The sequence below is a fragment of the Pinus tabuliformis genome, chromosome 9, assembly GCF_031772625.1.
Source record: "Pinus tabuliformis cultivar Carrire ecotype Pingquan chromosome 9, CPIR1, whole genome shotgun sequence".
Taxonomy (NCBI): Eukaryota; Viridiplantae; Streptophyta; class Pinopsida; order Pinales; family Pinaceae; genus Pinus; species Pinus tabuliformis.
The window spans coordinates 430,629,668-430,646,008 of record NC_142307.1 but is presented as its reverse complement, the minus strand read 5'-3'; the positions used below and the strand labels follow the sequence as shown (position 1 = coordinate 430,646,008).

At 38.0% G+C, this 16,341-nt stretch overlaps 1 pseudogene; it reads right to left on the bottom strand.

Moving 5' to 3' along the window:
• The window catches only part of LOC149148995 (protein TOPLESS-RELATED PROTEIN 2-like), a 164,606-nt pseudogene extending 148,898 nt beyond the window's left edge, over nucleotides 1-15,708 (bottom strand).
• Between the last annotated feature and the right edge of the window lie 633 nt (nucleotides 15,709-16,341).

Here is a 16,341-nt window from a genome sequence, read left to right as displayed (position 1 = left end):
ACGGTACCTCAGCTTCTATAGGTTTAAGTGCAGGCAGGAGGACAACAGACATACAGTCAGGAGTTCAGGCTCCTGATGATGATGGGGAGGAGGATTTTCATTTTCCTATGGGAGAAGTGCACTCAGGGAAGAGGAAGCCCAAGTGGCTTCAGGACACCTTGAGAGATGCCACATTTGTCGCTGAGCCTAAGAGGCCGGTCAGAGAGAGTAGACCACCTGAGAGGTTTTGTAGCTATATGGCAATGGATACCAGCATCCTTGACTCTAAGCCTTCTAGCTATGAGGAGGAAGCTAGCCAGCAGGTCTGGAGAGAAGCCATGCAGGAGGAGTATTCTTCTATCATGAAGAATGATGTTTGGGAGATGGTGCTGAGGCCTGAGGGCAAGTCCGTGGTTACTTCTAGATGGCTTTACAAGGTAAAGCATGCTGCAGATGGTATCATTGAGAAATTCAAAGCGAGGTTTGTGGCTAGAGGGTTCTCCCAGGTAGAGGGAGTTGATTATGAGGAGACCTTCGCTCCCATGGCTTGATATACTTCGATCCGCTCCATTATATCGATAGCAGCAGAGATGGGTTAGAAGATCCACCAGATGGATGTGAAGACTACATTTCTCAATGGCTTCATATAGGAGGAGGTGTATATTGAGCAGCCACAGGGCTTTGAGGTGCATGGGAAGGAGTCCCATGTGTGCAGACTAAAGAAGGCCCTTTATGGCCTGAAGCAAGCTCCCAGAACTTGGTACTCCACGATAGATACATACTTGCAAGGGATGGGTTTCACAAAGAGTGAGGCAGATCCAAACCTTTACTTTATTGTTATTGGTGAGGAGCCTCTCATTCTGGTGTTGTATGTGGATGACTTGGTCATTACAGGTGCAGAGAGACTCATAGAGCACTGCAAGAGAGATCTTGCAGTGGAGTTTGAGATGAAGGACATCGGCTTGATACATTACTTTTTGGGTTTGGAGGTGTGGCAGGAGGAGGGGCATTTCTTCATGGGGCAGGGGAAGTATATTGTGGACATCCTTGGCAGATTCCACATGGAGGATTGTAAACCCATGATGACACCAATGATCACCAACTGGAAGAAGCTTCATGCTTCGAATTCTGTGTTGGTGGATCCCACATTGTAAAGGATTCTCATTAGTTCCCTGATGTATTTGGTCAACACTAGACCAGATATTTGTTTTGTAGTCAACACAATGAGTCAGTTTATGTGTGAGCCTAGGAAGGTTCACTAGGTGGCTGCAAAACACATTTTGCGGTACTTGTAGGGGACAATGGATTATGGTCTAGACTACAGGCAGGGGGATGGAGTGAGATTTGCAGGTTATACTGATTCTGATTGGGCAAGTTCTATTTCTGATAGGAAGAGCACTTCAGGGTGCTGTTTGGGTTGGGTTCGGCAGTAATGTCAAGGTTCAGCCAGAAGCAACAGTCAGTAGCATTGAGTTCAGCAGAAGCAGACTATATGGCAGCCAGTCTAGCTAGTTGTGAGGCCATTTTGCTTTGTAAGATGTTGTTTGGCTTATTTGGTTAGCCGTTGAGACCTTCAGTGATTTACTTTGATAATCATAATTGCATTAAACTCAGGGAGAATCCAGTATTTCATGACAGGTCAAAGCATATCAGGATCAAATATCATTTCATCAGAGACTGTGTTCAGAAGGGCACTGTGAAGCTTGAGTATATTCCCACTGATGAGCAGGTTGCAGATATTCCTACCAAAGCTTTACCACGGGGCAAGCATGACTACTTCAGAGAAGAGATGGGTGTGGTGAGGAACACCTTCCTCGGTAAGAGGGAGTGTTGAAATTTGGTACTGGAGGATAGGTAGTTCCCTAAGGCTTTGATATTTTGCCTAGGGACAATCTACCTATGAGAAGGAAATGATGGCCATCTTACATGCAGTAGATACCTGGTGACCTTACTTACCAGGGCGATGTTTCCAAATCCGCACAGACCATCACAGTCTTAAATATTTTTTGGATCAACGCCTATCCTCCCCACAACAAAATAAATGGCTCGCCAAAATGCTGGGATATGATTATGAGATCATTTACAAGAAAGGGCGCGAAAATAGTGTAGCAGATGCATTATCTCGCCAATTTGAGGAGGAAAGTACCCTACTCGCAATTTCCCTTCCCATTCTAGAATGGATTGAAGAGGCTCGCAGGGAATGGTTTTCACATCCCGAGCTCTCCCAACTCATTACTCAATTGCAGGCGGATTCAAATTCCACCAAGGGCTACTTGTGGCAGGATGAGATTCTTCGCTACAAGGACAGAGTCGTAATATCACCAACAACCACCCTCAAAAGTTGCATTTTGGAAGAATTGCACTCATCCCCCACTGCAAGACATTCAGGCTTTCAAAAGACATATGCTTGCACTAGAAGATCATTTTTTTGGACAAGCATGAAAAAGGACATCCTTACTTTTGTCGCGGAATGCAATGTCTGTCAACGCCACAAAGGGGAGAAAGTCAAAGCACCAAGCACATTACAACCGTTGCCCATCTTAGCATCTATATGGACAGAGGTTTCTATGGATTTCATTACAGGTCTTCCAAAGTCGGGAAACAAGTCAGTCATCATGGTGGTTATGGAACGACTTTTTAAGTATGCTCATTTCTGCGCCCTACCCCACCCGTTTACACCGACTTTGGTCACTCACTCTTTCATGGATCAGATCTTCAAATTGCATGGCATGCCCACTTCTATTGTGTCTGATCGTGACCCGATCTTCACCAGTAAATTTTGGTAGGAACTCTTCAGGCTACAAGGCAACCAACTAAAACTCAGTACTTCCTATCATCCACAAATGGATGGTCAAACTCAGGCCGTCAACAAATGTCTGGAAACCTACCTTAGGTGTTTCACTTCAGAAAAGCAACATCTATGGGTATAGTGGTTGCCTCTAGCTGAATGGTGGTATAACACTAACTGCCATGCCACCACCAAAGTGAATCCCTATGAAGCAGTTTATGGTCAACTCCCTCCTTCCCCTACTTCTTATATCAAGGGGTGCTCCAAGGTACAAGTAGTGGATCAACTCCTACAAAACCCACAACCATGCTCGCCCATCTTAGAGAGAATCTTCATCAAGCTCAAAACTGCATGAAGTAACAGGTAGATCAGCATCGCTCAGAGCGCCAATTTCAAGAAGGGGATCAGGTATTTTAGAGGTTGCAACCATATAAGCAAACTTCACTCAAAGACAAGGGTTGTCATAAACTATCCCCAAAATGCTATGGACCATATCAAGTACTTCAGCGCATTGGAGAAGTGGCCTACAAGCTAGCTTTGCCACCCACTGCAAAAATCCATCCAGTTTTCCATGTCTCATGCCTCAAGAAAGTGATTGGGAAAAATTGCATAATTTAAACCAGTCTACCTGAATTGGATGAAGAAGGGTCAATCTAGCTCCAACCTAAACAAGTCCTAGACACACGAGAACGGCACCTGCGTGGCCACATGATCAAGGAAGTCCTCGTCAAGTGGAAAGACACCTCTCCAGAAGATGCAACCTGGGAACCAGCCACTATTCTTCAATAGTTTCCACAGCTTCAGCCTTGAGGACAAGGCTATTGTTAAGGGGGAGGGCATGTTAGGGTCCCACCCTAACCCCCTTATTCATGTAGTAGGATCAAGTCATAGTTATAGTTAAGTAAGGAGTCAACAAAGCCCATATTAATAATTGTAAGTGGTTAACTCGCAATTAATGACGGGACCATAGTTAGTTGCAAATGGGCCATGGTATTAGATAGATGGTATTAATAAGAACCATGGTATTCATCCATGATATTGCATTTATGAGTCATATATAAAGGATAGAGACTCCCTCTAAGGAGCATCGTGTCTTATTTTGTGATCGAGCTCTGCTCTATTGGAGGTTGCCCCCTCGAAGAGGCAAGTGAACATTGATTTCTGAATAATAAGATACTTTTCGTTGTTTCTCACTATTCTATGTTCTCGGTATATTTCTTCGCATATTTTGTATTCCTGTATCGTCTTGCAGGTTAAGAGCATAACAAAAAGTGTCCAAAAGAATTTAGTTTTTCTCCTAAAGTGAATTTATATTTTTTATAAAGTCAAATCTAATTTAAAAGTGACTTTAAATGATAAAGTTACTAAAGTCTAATTTTAAAGTGACTTTATTAAAGTCAATGAAAAATTAGAAAGGAAAAGTGACTTTGGAAATAAATGACTAAGTGGGTCATTATTAAAGTGGGGTGAATTAAAAAATAGAAAGTGAGATTTAAATGAGCATTTAATCTCAGCCCTAGATCTCAATCTATTTCAGCCATTAGATTTAGGGATCACCCAAAAGTCACTTAGGGTTAGATTAAAGGAGGAAAATGAGGAAAAGGTCATTCATTCTTTCATGAGCAGATTGGAAGAAGGAGAGCAAGAGAGCAAGGGATATTTTTGGACAGGGAGGAGAAGGAGGCAGTAGCTTGGAACACATTCCAAGGTAGCATTCCAACAAGTCAGTATAGTTGAGTTAGCATACAGTGAAAGGCAGATTTTTGGGCACGATTTTCAAGGAGGTCGTACAATAGTTTGTACAGAAATCGAGGAGTAGAAATCTAAGTTTACTGGCACAATTTTCAAGGAGGCCATACACCAGATTTTCAAGGAGGCCATACAACATTTTTTGGCAGAGAAATCGAGGAAATCATACTAGAGTATCAATATTTTTATCCTCACCTTAGCTACATTTTTCTTCCACTAAGCAAGGTTCTAGGCTTCAAATGCTTAAGTTTTGCATCATCTATCTTACTGTATTCTAGCAATCCATTATCATACAATATTGCATCCATGCAATCCTTCCATGATAACAAATTAGAGATTCCTTCCAAGGCATACTCTAGCCTTAGCCCATTGAAGGCCATCTTCTCAGCTCTCAAGAAGATGGCATCTAACAATAATATTATATTTAATTTGACATCTATGAGATTGCATCCTTGCAAACTAACTTCTACTAACATATTACATGGTAATATTATTAGATATAAGATTCTACTAGAGTATCAACATCCTAGATCTTAGTATATTATAAGGAACAATAACCCTTCCATCCCAATAAAGAAAAAGATTAAACAAATTTCAAATGTCAAAGGAAAAACAAAAACCTTATATTTGTAACATTCTAAAATGGGCCAGAAAATGAATTTCAAAACATTCCTTCTAGTAAAAAATTTCTATAGTTATCAACTTATTTTTACTCTACCAGAAGATGAATTTCAAAACATTCCTTTTAGTAAAAAAATTCTATATTTATCTTATTCTTTAGAACAAGATATGGTTATTTTATTCTTTATAGAACAACATATAGTTATTTTATTCTTCATAAAACATAATATTTTATTACAACTTATTTTTATGTGCATGGAACATAATATTTTATTACAACAACCTATTTTTACTGTGCATAGATAATCTTGTTTAGAGGATTTTCAATTAAGTATATTTCTCAAGGCTTTCCACAATAATCTATTATCCTAACTACAAGGAAAAAATGTTAAACTTAGAGAGTTAAATCCATTGTCATTTGAACCCTTGTATAACCTCTCTCACATAAAACTTTATAATGAATCTCTGAACTAACAGAGAGGTGAACAAATTTGTTAATCGTTTCCATCATAATCTTTTCTAAACATGTAACAGTAGTTCTTCCTGAGAAAGGGTGTTACATTCTTCAAAATAAAATAATATTTGTTTCTCAACTGAAACTTAAGGTGACAGTTAGCAAATTGTTATATTCCTTCTAGAATCAACATAGTTTTTCATTGTTAAAATAAGAAGTTTATCCAGAAAGGAAAAACAATCCAGACGAAGAATGACAGTTACCAAACTGTTATGTTCCTTCTAGAATCAACATAGTTTAAAATAAGAAGTTTATCCAGAAAGGAAAATCAATCCAGACAAAGAATGACAGTTACAAAACTGTTATGTTCCTTCTAGAATCAACAGTTACCAAACTATTATGTTCCTTCTAGAATCAACATAATTTTTCATTGATAAAATAAGAAGTTTATCCAGAATAACAAGCATCCCTCCACAGCATTTTGGGTTAAGCACCTTAAAGTTATATAGCCTATGTTATATATATCTAAAGGAATACCATAGTATTGAAGTATTCATTTACAAAACATTTTTAATGGCTCGTAGTCATTAACTTAATCTGCACACTCAATCACATGTGTCATTCCATGGATCATCCATAAACAAGCCATTTTCTTTTTCAATGATAGTAGTGTCACCTATGAATAGCAAGTTTTACATTAGAGTCTGAACTTGCAACATGTACTGTGGAAGTATGTTCAGATATTTAACATCTGAGATATATTAAGAAATGCAATTTAAGGGTTTGACATGCATGCATACTATTACTAAATGCATCTAGAAGTGTAGTGGTTACATGGTAAAGTCATGATTTAGTAGTGCAATAGCTGAATTATATTGGACATCCACATGCAACTTGGAAAGCACTGCTTCATACATGAGTGCAACTGAAATTGATTGAAAGTAGATTACTTTGTTAGTTTTTCAATTGCTCTCTCTTTCTGTAACTCCGCCCTTTTCTCATATTCAGAGTGAATTTGGACCATGTCCTTTTAGGTTCTGAACATCGTGAGGCTTCAGATCATTCTTTCCATGCTTATCCATCACAAACTTTACATAAAATTTCCCCAATGTCATTTTTCCATGGTATGATAATGTCAACATACCTCTTTCCTTCTCTTCTATTTTACTCTAATTCCACTGTTTCTTGTTTGAAGTGTTCTGCAACATTGCCGGACTACAGTGTCTTTCCAATATCGTTGAAGATATTCTAACTAATCTCTAATTCATGATTATCCGTAATCCTGGTCTGGTATAACTTAACTCACATAAATGCTTTCTGTGAGATAGTTGGGAGGTGAATATTGCTAAACGCTCACGTCAAGCTTTTTTATCCTGTAGCTATAGTTTTAAGAGGCATAGATTCTTCAAATAAATATTTCTTGCTCAATTGAAATTTAAGGTATATTGGCATTACAAACTCATGAAAATCACCAAACTGTTCTCATCTATCTACTATCAGTAGAATTTTTCATTGATATAATAAGTTTACCCAGGGTGGAAAATATCCAAAACAAAGAATTGTGGTAGGGAGAGGTAACAACATTCTTCCACAACATTTTATGTTAAACACTCTGAAGTTGCATTGCCTTTAGATATCTATAAATATTCATTTTCAAAACATTTATAGTCGCTTACATTCATCTTCAACTTAAGCTGACTGTAATTAATAAAAAAATTAGAGCCCTGCCAGGCTGCCTTGTATATTGCATCACCTTACAAAAATTACACACAGAAACACTACCAAAATAGAAACAACATTACAAATGGCAATACCTAACGTTAGAAAAGGAAAGCCCCCAGGAAAATACTACAAAATTAATCCTCATATTGACCTCCCACTCGCAAAAAAATTTGTGGGCCACAAAACAACGAAAAATAGAGGCTTTACAATTCATTCCCGGATTATCGGATCTTCCAGCACGCCATTGACCTTTATGTGTCAAGCTCAATCACATGAACACCTCCATCGGTCAATCCTACGGCAATCTGATTGGGTACATGTGGATTTGCAGCGATTACAAGTGGATAGATATCTCCACTGCACATAAGCAAAAGAAACAACATTTTCATTTAGTGGAATCCAATTGCAACAGCCAGACTATTTCATTTAAACAATCTTAGCATGAAGACTACCATAATCCTTCTCTTTGCAGGATGAATCATGAAACACCTTACCTGCCCATGTCTGGTATAAATGCAGAAGGAGCAATACGGCAACGTGGCCTTAGGACTTCAGCATCAAATACACCAATAGAACCATCAAAATAACTAGCATAGACTAGTAGACCGTCACATGAAAATGTGGCACAAGAAATATGTGCAGGCATTGATTCCTGAGGTGTCCACTGCAATGCAAATATTTATTAACTAATCCATCCTAAGACAATATACCTCCATCTATATCAAATACAACCACACCATAATTTCAAAGGTTAGAAAATCTTACAGGACAAAAGCATATATAAGCATGGCATCTTACATGGCACAAACATTCCAATTCAGAAGCATCATAAATTGCAATTTGGCTTTCCTGCACAACTAGCAATTGAGCTTGATTAATATTATTAAACTGAACCGTCGTAACTGCGATTGGTGATGGAAACCTTCCTGCCTGTGAATTAATGCCTTTTGATTTACACTGCTCCCATCCATTAATGTTCCAGACACACAGCTGTCACCACAATATCAGTTTTAGTCAAAAGGTTTATTCCATATAGTAAATGGTGAAGGTAGATAATGTTGTTATCTCCAGAGATGATTATATACCTGTCCATCAGCACCTGACGATGCCAAAACATTTAAATCTTTGGAAAATGCCAAGCCAGTTATTCTCTTCTGATGCCCCTTGAGTTTCATGATTACCTGTAATGAAACGCATTCAGTGGTATTCTAGTCATAGCATAAGAGATCAGATAACAATACTAGGCACTGAAAGTAAATATGTAAATGCACAACACCTCTGCGAGTTGAATATTGAAAACGAGAATGGTCGAATCCTCCATTCCAATAGCAATGATGCTATTATCAAAAGGGTTGAAAGCTAGACATGTTGCTGCTGGGGGAGGGGGCATGAAGCTTTCTATGACCTGCATCAATATAGAAATAACTACAGATTTAAAATTCATACATATCAATTATTAAAATACCACGTAAACTTCCGATAGACCCTTTTATTCATGTAATACATGCCTTATTATGTTATACTACAGAAATTCATGAATTCAACAGAACCGGATGTGCCGATAGCAGAAGAATTGCTCACCTTAAATGTTGCGATGTTGAACAAGGACACACTCCCACCAGAAGCAGATATTATATACGAATCATTCCTTGACAAAGCTAAGCAAGGGACAACCTCTTCTAGGCTTCTGTCACTAGTATCATTTTTCATAAGGCTGTTATTGGGTGGTTGCCAAATCTGTGGTTGGACATTTGCTTTAACCTGTAAAGTAAGTTCCAAAGATTTATTGAACTTAAATCGACAATGGAAGAGGCATTCAACTACTTCAAGTGACACCTAAGTTGAAGACACACCTTGCCAGATGGATTCAAAGCATTACGTTGCCACATCCATAGCTTATGTGCAGCATTGCTATCCAAAGCTAAGAGACAAGAACCTGAATATGTATAAAGTAATTTAACAATCTGTACAATTCACCAAAGAAATTTACACATGTCAGTAGGATATTTTATAGTCTGAGAGAACATGAAAATGAGTAGTTTCAACCTACTATATATAAGAGAACTTGCCTTTGCTGTTGGCAGCGGATCTGTTAATCTGATAGACTTACAATGGACTGGTTCCATTACCTCAGTGAACTTCCAGTTTGTGCTCTCGTTCTCACCTGTACCCTCATCTTGAAGCCTCTGTTTGACATCGACCATCGAAGTGCTAGAAACACCATTCTGCAGTTGTGTGTTGATCAGTACAGTTAGATATTTAATTAAAACAAACATTACTGAAAGTTTATCTATTACTTTATCCACTAACTAGTGTAAAAATATTCACAAGAACCAAACATAGTGAGTCTTCTAACAAAATCACTTGCCAACAATATTGCTGATGGAATTTTTTCTAAATTTTCTGCTGCACCAAGAATAGGGCCGGTTGTATTTGCTGCACCAATGATCTTTGAAAATGAAGGCTGCATTGCAGAGATGCCACAATTAGGTTTTAGCCATTATTTTCCATATATGCCCAGTGAATGTGCAATTTGGCATCGTACTTAGTTACCTTTGACTCCTGTGTCACCCTTCCACCTTCTAGCATTTTTACAAGCTTAACTCCATCTCCATTAGCTAAGATCTTGATCCCACTATCACGTGTTGTTACAGCCAACAGTGAACCATCTTTATTGAAACAGAGACAAGGTCTCTCCTGCAGAAGGCCAGAGGACTGAATCAATTTAATGCTCAATCTTAATAAGAAAACATCAACGATGTCAATTGGGTGAGTTCAACTGGCTGAGAGTAATCCAACTTTCTAAAATACTAGCTCTCATCCTAAGCCAACTATTGATAGCTGACCTAGTTCACCCTCATTACCATCTGTGGAATGAGGGGGAGTACCAATTGGATTTCCATGGGAAATGCATTAAGTGCAGAATCCAAAAAGAAGGAAATTCAAGTAATGTAAACTCTATCACACATCCAGATCTAAATTTCTTAATGATAGCTGCCATGGAAAATGTATCCTTTTACCTGCAAGCCACCCTCAGCATCGGTTGTTAACAAGATATTGATGTTATCCATATCCCAAAACTTAATTTGACATTCATCTCCAGCTGCAAGGAACCTATTTTTTGTTGTAGAAAACTTCACCACCTCTGAGGACTGCTTTTCAAAACCAAAATACCTTCGCTTGATTACTCCACTTTCTTGCCACTCAACTAAGTATGACTCCCCTTTGTTTGTACCACATGTGAAAAACCTAATACCAAAGAAGATAAACGAATTAAAAAATACCCTGAAATAAGTGCTCTTGATAAAGCAGGATAAAGTACTTTCTGGTGAACTATTATCCTTATTATGCATTCAAACTTCCCAATATATACCCATAAAGTAGAAAAATGTGTTATACCGTGATCCATCAGCACTATAAGCCATTGCAGTACACCAATGGCCGGGAGTATCATAGTCAATTTTACATGTTGGATGATCATACAACCAGCCTTTAATTTTCCCATTTACATCTATAGATAAAATGAACTGCAATTATTCACAGAATATTATCAGACATGGGAGAAAATTTCAACAGTAATAGGAATTATATAGAAAAAGGAATTTGCTAGTAATCCTCACACTACATAAATGATATATTCCTGTTAAAGTAGCAGAAAGACTTCTAGAAATCAAGTACCTGGACATTCAGTTTATATTGAGGACAGACAGAATAGACAGGTGCTTCATGACCTTCAAATGTGTATTGTTTGTAGCCTGTTTCTGCATCCCATACCTGCACAATGGAAGGGTTCAGCTAACAAATGATGATAATGGTAAACATCCATGATAGTAAAATTAGTTCAAATTTGCAAGCTTTTGTAGCACTGACTGATCATAATTGGGAATCCAAACATTTATGAATTCAACCAGAAGGTACTAAATTTACCTTAATGGTCTTATCATCCCCACAACTGATAAGGCACAGCTTTCCTTGAAGGTGCACAAAGGCAATGTCATTCACACTACCAATATGTGCATTAATCTGCAATGTTGCATTACCATTGTCACTTATAACCATGTTTCCAAAAAGGAAACCACAACAAAATGTAACCTATTTTTGACCTAGAATACGAACCTCAAGGTGTTGCCTCAACTCGCAAGTCGCATTATAGCAATACATGTGAACTAGATGCTGAGAAAGTGCCACTCCTGCATGCTAGGTTATATCAATGAACGGTTCCTATTACCTACCATATAGTCTTTGATATGGTAAAAGTAGCTTTATCAAAGACAAATATAAAGACCTAAAATTTAAACAATAAAAGAAATGTAAATACCAATCAATGTTCCATCTGGGCTCCAAATACACCGCTTCACTGGCACAACTGATTCATTTGAAATAGTGGCCTGAACATAACAGGAAATAAGTGTGAGTCATACAAAACTCTATACCGCTAATAATCACATCATAGGAAAGAACTACTGCTGTGAATAGTTAAGTATAAAAAGTATTTCTTCACCAAAATCACTTAGCACTAAAACACAATGTGATATCTACACCTGCACAGACAATATGCGACTCGAGTTATCCCAATCTTTGAATGACTTCTGAGTTAACTTTTCACTTGATCCCACTTCCCAAACTGCAATGTCACCAACATCGGTTCCAACTGCAAAATGTTCATCCGATTGAGAGTAGGTTTAAGTCATATCATGATTAGAGTGCATTTAAAATAAGACTTTAGATGAAAATTTGTGTTTCGGAGCCTAATGAAATTGAAATGGCAGATTACCTAATAAGACTGTCTGCTGCTGAGGATGAAAATCCATGCTAACAACATTTGAACCTTGGTTGAGGTTTCTCACAACTATTTTAGGAAGATCATTTTCCGAGGGCTTCTCTTTAGGATGAGTTGGTCCTAAATTCCAGGTCTGCAGAGAATGGGACCAAAATGCAATCGAAATTGTTAAAAAGGGAACAAAATACAATCAACATTTTGAAGTGGGACCAAAATTTCCAAAACACTTGAAGAATTTTGAACACTAGAAAACCTCCATCAAAATTCAGGAGCACAAAATCTAATAGAAACGATGTTACATGCCTCAGCAAGCTGACCAGAGCCAGGTCGTTCTATCACATGTTTGGAATTAGTTAACTGAAAAAGAAATCCACCATTGCATGCTGGGGGAGTTCTAGGTAGTTGCAGCGAAGCACCTGAGGTCATTAAGAACAAACCATTAAAATCAAAAATCTTTATCGTTCACTTTTGAAATATACTATTCAGATTAAATTATTAAGATGTAGGGTTGTTCTTGCATCTGTGCTTCAATTCTAAACCTGCAAGCATACATGGCCCTTTTTTACAAGGAATAATATAGATTATTAGACCTACAGAATATCAACTATCTAACCTGCATTTAGAGGTGGAAAGGGAGATGCTGCACCAAAAGCTACTGGAGCATGTTGTACAGGAGTGCTAGGATTTGCCAACCATCCTGCAGGACTACGAGCAACAGGACCAACTTGAGGTTGAAATCGCTGCGACCAATCAGATTAAAAGTTTATGCAAACAGTGCTAGATATAGATTTAGATCAATAATTCACTAATGCACATTCATAAAAGGGGGAAAACATGAAGAGGATATTCATGATACTAATCAAATTGGTGACTCACAGCTGGCATTTTTTGAATCGACCCCATGAGATGATTATTTACTGGAGATGGAGTTAGAGCTCCATTTGAAGCTGCACAGGTGTGATCAGCAAACAATGTTCTGACATTGGGAGTAGGTTGAGGGTTTTTGCAAAGCGTGAGATTATTATTTACTGGAGATGGAGTTAGAGCTCCATTTGAAGGTGCACAGGTGTGATCAGTAAACAATGTTCTGACATCGGGAATAGGTTGAGGGTTTTTGCAAAGCCTATGCTGCAAATTAAGACTGAACAAAAAGCACACGCACATAGAAATGTATCAGATTGTTGTTAGAAATTATAACAGAAATATAACAGAATCAAGGTGAAATTTTCCTCCCAAATGTCAACAAATAATTATAAAATCCAGAAGTGGGTTTAGATGCTGCAACAGTTGACAGCATGTCTATACAGCTACCATCATGCTTGTTGAGAAACTGCACATAATATATATCTTGTAGAGAAATTCTCAAACTGAATCAAAAGGTCTTAATAATTAAATGAGGGGAGAGGCAGAACCTTTGATTGATGAGGGCCCTAAGCCTGCAAGCTTTAATGTTGGGAAAAGTCAACTTGTTGCAGATTAAAGGGTTGGATTGTACAATTGAACTAATCTCTCGAAACATAGCAATTCGTTGAGACTGTGTATCCCTGTACTGTTTAAGCTGTTCGTTTTCCCTACAAGTAGAATCAGAAGTTTAGGTCAGACCTTACCTAGAGAAGAAAATATTCAAGCAGGCAGTAAAATATAAACAGTAAAACAAACATCACCTGAAGTCTTCCAATGTAATCAGTTCTGTTATCTCTCTGTAGACTTCTTTAGAGATATTTCTGAACACTTTAAGGTCATTGTTAAGTATGTTCATAGCTGTGAACCGATCTTTCCTGGAAAATGAGAATTGTTTACCGTGTCAGTGTCAGTGTCTACAGATACAGAAAAACAAGTAGCCTTGCAAACAAAAACAGCTTGGCATTGACAAACCTGGGAGAAGATAAGGATTAAGAGAATACTCAACATCTCCACAAAATATAATTGACCGTGAAATTAATAACTTATTATTAACCTAGTATTAACAAAGGTGAAACAATAGAAAATTCAATATTAACAAAGAAATTACCCCCACAAACATGAAATAGATTAGTTTTGTCAAAATGAGATTAGCTAGAATAGTTGCTAACCTCCCAACCAGGTTCAACACTTTAGCTACCACTTTAGCTACCTCTGTAATAAAGTAACTAGTTACCTCTGTAATAAAGTAACTAGTTTCTCAAAATGAGGTTAGCTTCCGTGGTTGGGTAAAATAGTAAAGATATGGTTGGGTAAAATAGTTGTTAACATTTCAACTAGATTCAACACCACTTTAAATAGCTTGGTAATAAAGTAACTATGTTGCACTCTTAAGTGAGTTTATACTGAGGGCTAGCTTAGTACTAGCACTCTTAGCCTTTCAGCTCAGAAATTAATGAGATCAGAAATTAATCCGATTGTGGATCTACTAAACACCCAATCCGATTGTGGATCTACTAAACGCCCATTTGAAAGAACTTCATAAAAACATTGAAAAACACCAAGATCTTATAAATAAGAAAAATAAGAAAAACATTGACAGACTAAGAACCATGTAGAGAAAGAGCCCAACTCCAGATATTACTCTGAATCACCCAACAAAATCACACCATTCATTTAACATATTTGCATTTAATATAGAGACTCCAACAGACAAACAGCCCAACCTCTCAGATTCAAATGATTACTGTTGATACCAAAATCGATTCATATTCACAGATATAAGTTAAGGAAGAAAGCTAATACCCCAAAATTACCCTAGGCACAAAGTTAAAACCCAGAATTCCTAAAACCTAGAGACAGAGAAATTAATCATTTAAAATATAACAAGAATGAGAATTCATTAGCTGAATGAGAATTCATTACCCGCTTCTACAATATTTGAAGAATGGTAACACACAATATTCTGTTCATTTTCAATGCATGTAATCAAATAGATAAAACATCTTCTAAGATCATAAAATTTTCAAGCAAAAATCCCAACTAGACAACGACATTAACAAACATAACGGAAAAATAAATCTAACAAAATTATAAAAAACTAAATAAACTGATCTACCTACATTGACAAGCCTAGAATGATGTTATTTAACTATTACATATTTCAGAATATTTGGGGGCAATCCAGTGAAACATACATGGATCCATAGATCCAGCAGATATAGATTCAGCACTTTGAAATACCCAGTGCACGGGAATCACTGTACTAGGATGGTGGGGAATCACAAACTCAATGACATACATGATCCAGCAGATATGGATTCAGCATAGTGCACTAAGATGGTGAAGATCCGGCAGATATGGATTCAGCATAGTACACTCAGATGGTGAAAATTAGTGCAGTAGGATGGTGGAGAATTCAAAACTCAATAGTGTGATTCCAACAAATTCGAAACAAATTAATAGGAAAAACTTATAAGAGATAGACTAAGAGAGACCAAACTGTTGGAATGTTAATTCCAACTGCAGGTTGCAGGGTGCAGGCGGACGTGGGCAGCCGATTCAGCAAGCACGAACGACGGCAGCCAGAAACCGTTCAGCATACCCGCCTGAAACCTCTCGGACCAGCTTTCCGGCGAAGGAATAATCCGGCAATTGAACCCGATGGATTATGGTGGTGCCGCGTGTCATTGCCCTGACGTAACGCAACGTCATTTTCTCGGGGGTTAAAGTCCTGCTGCAAACTGCCCTCCGATATCCACTCCAGCCGTCCGATGGGGTTCTTCGTCCTCCGCCGTCGATCGCGTAAGCTGCATACGGGCCTGTAGCGAATTAATGTTCCGTGGAGTGGAAGACTATTGGTTGACCGCCGAAAATGGAAGAGTTAATGTTATTAATGGTTGGTCGTAGTGTTTTGTTGGAGGCCCTTTAATTTGGGTATGGGCACATACGTATTTATGTTTTTTTTTATGTTTTATATATTTTTATATATATACGTTGTCATAAAAGTATACGGTGTGGAGTTTTTAGAGAGTGCGTGCTGCAGTCTTCATTGGTGTGTGTGCCTGCAAGCAAAAGGAAGTTTTATGGGCATGGTTGCTGCGCACGATGTAAGTGCGATTTTTTTATATATGTGTTGCCCATTAAAAACCAGAGGAAAGCGTGGATTGTTTTAAGTGTTGGCCATTGTAAAAATGATGGAGGCAGCATAGTGCACAGCAGTGCGTAGTAAAGCAAAGAGGAGATGAATGCACAGCAGTGCTATCCGCAAAGATGAAAGGTGCAGCAGCGAAAGAGCAGGGAGAGCTCAGAATGAAGACCAGCATGTGAAGCAGGGGAAGATATTGC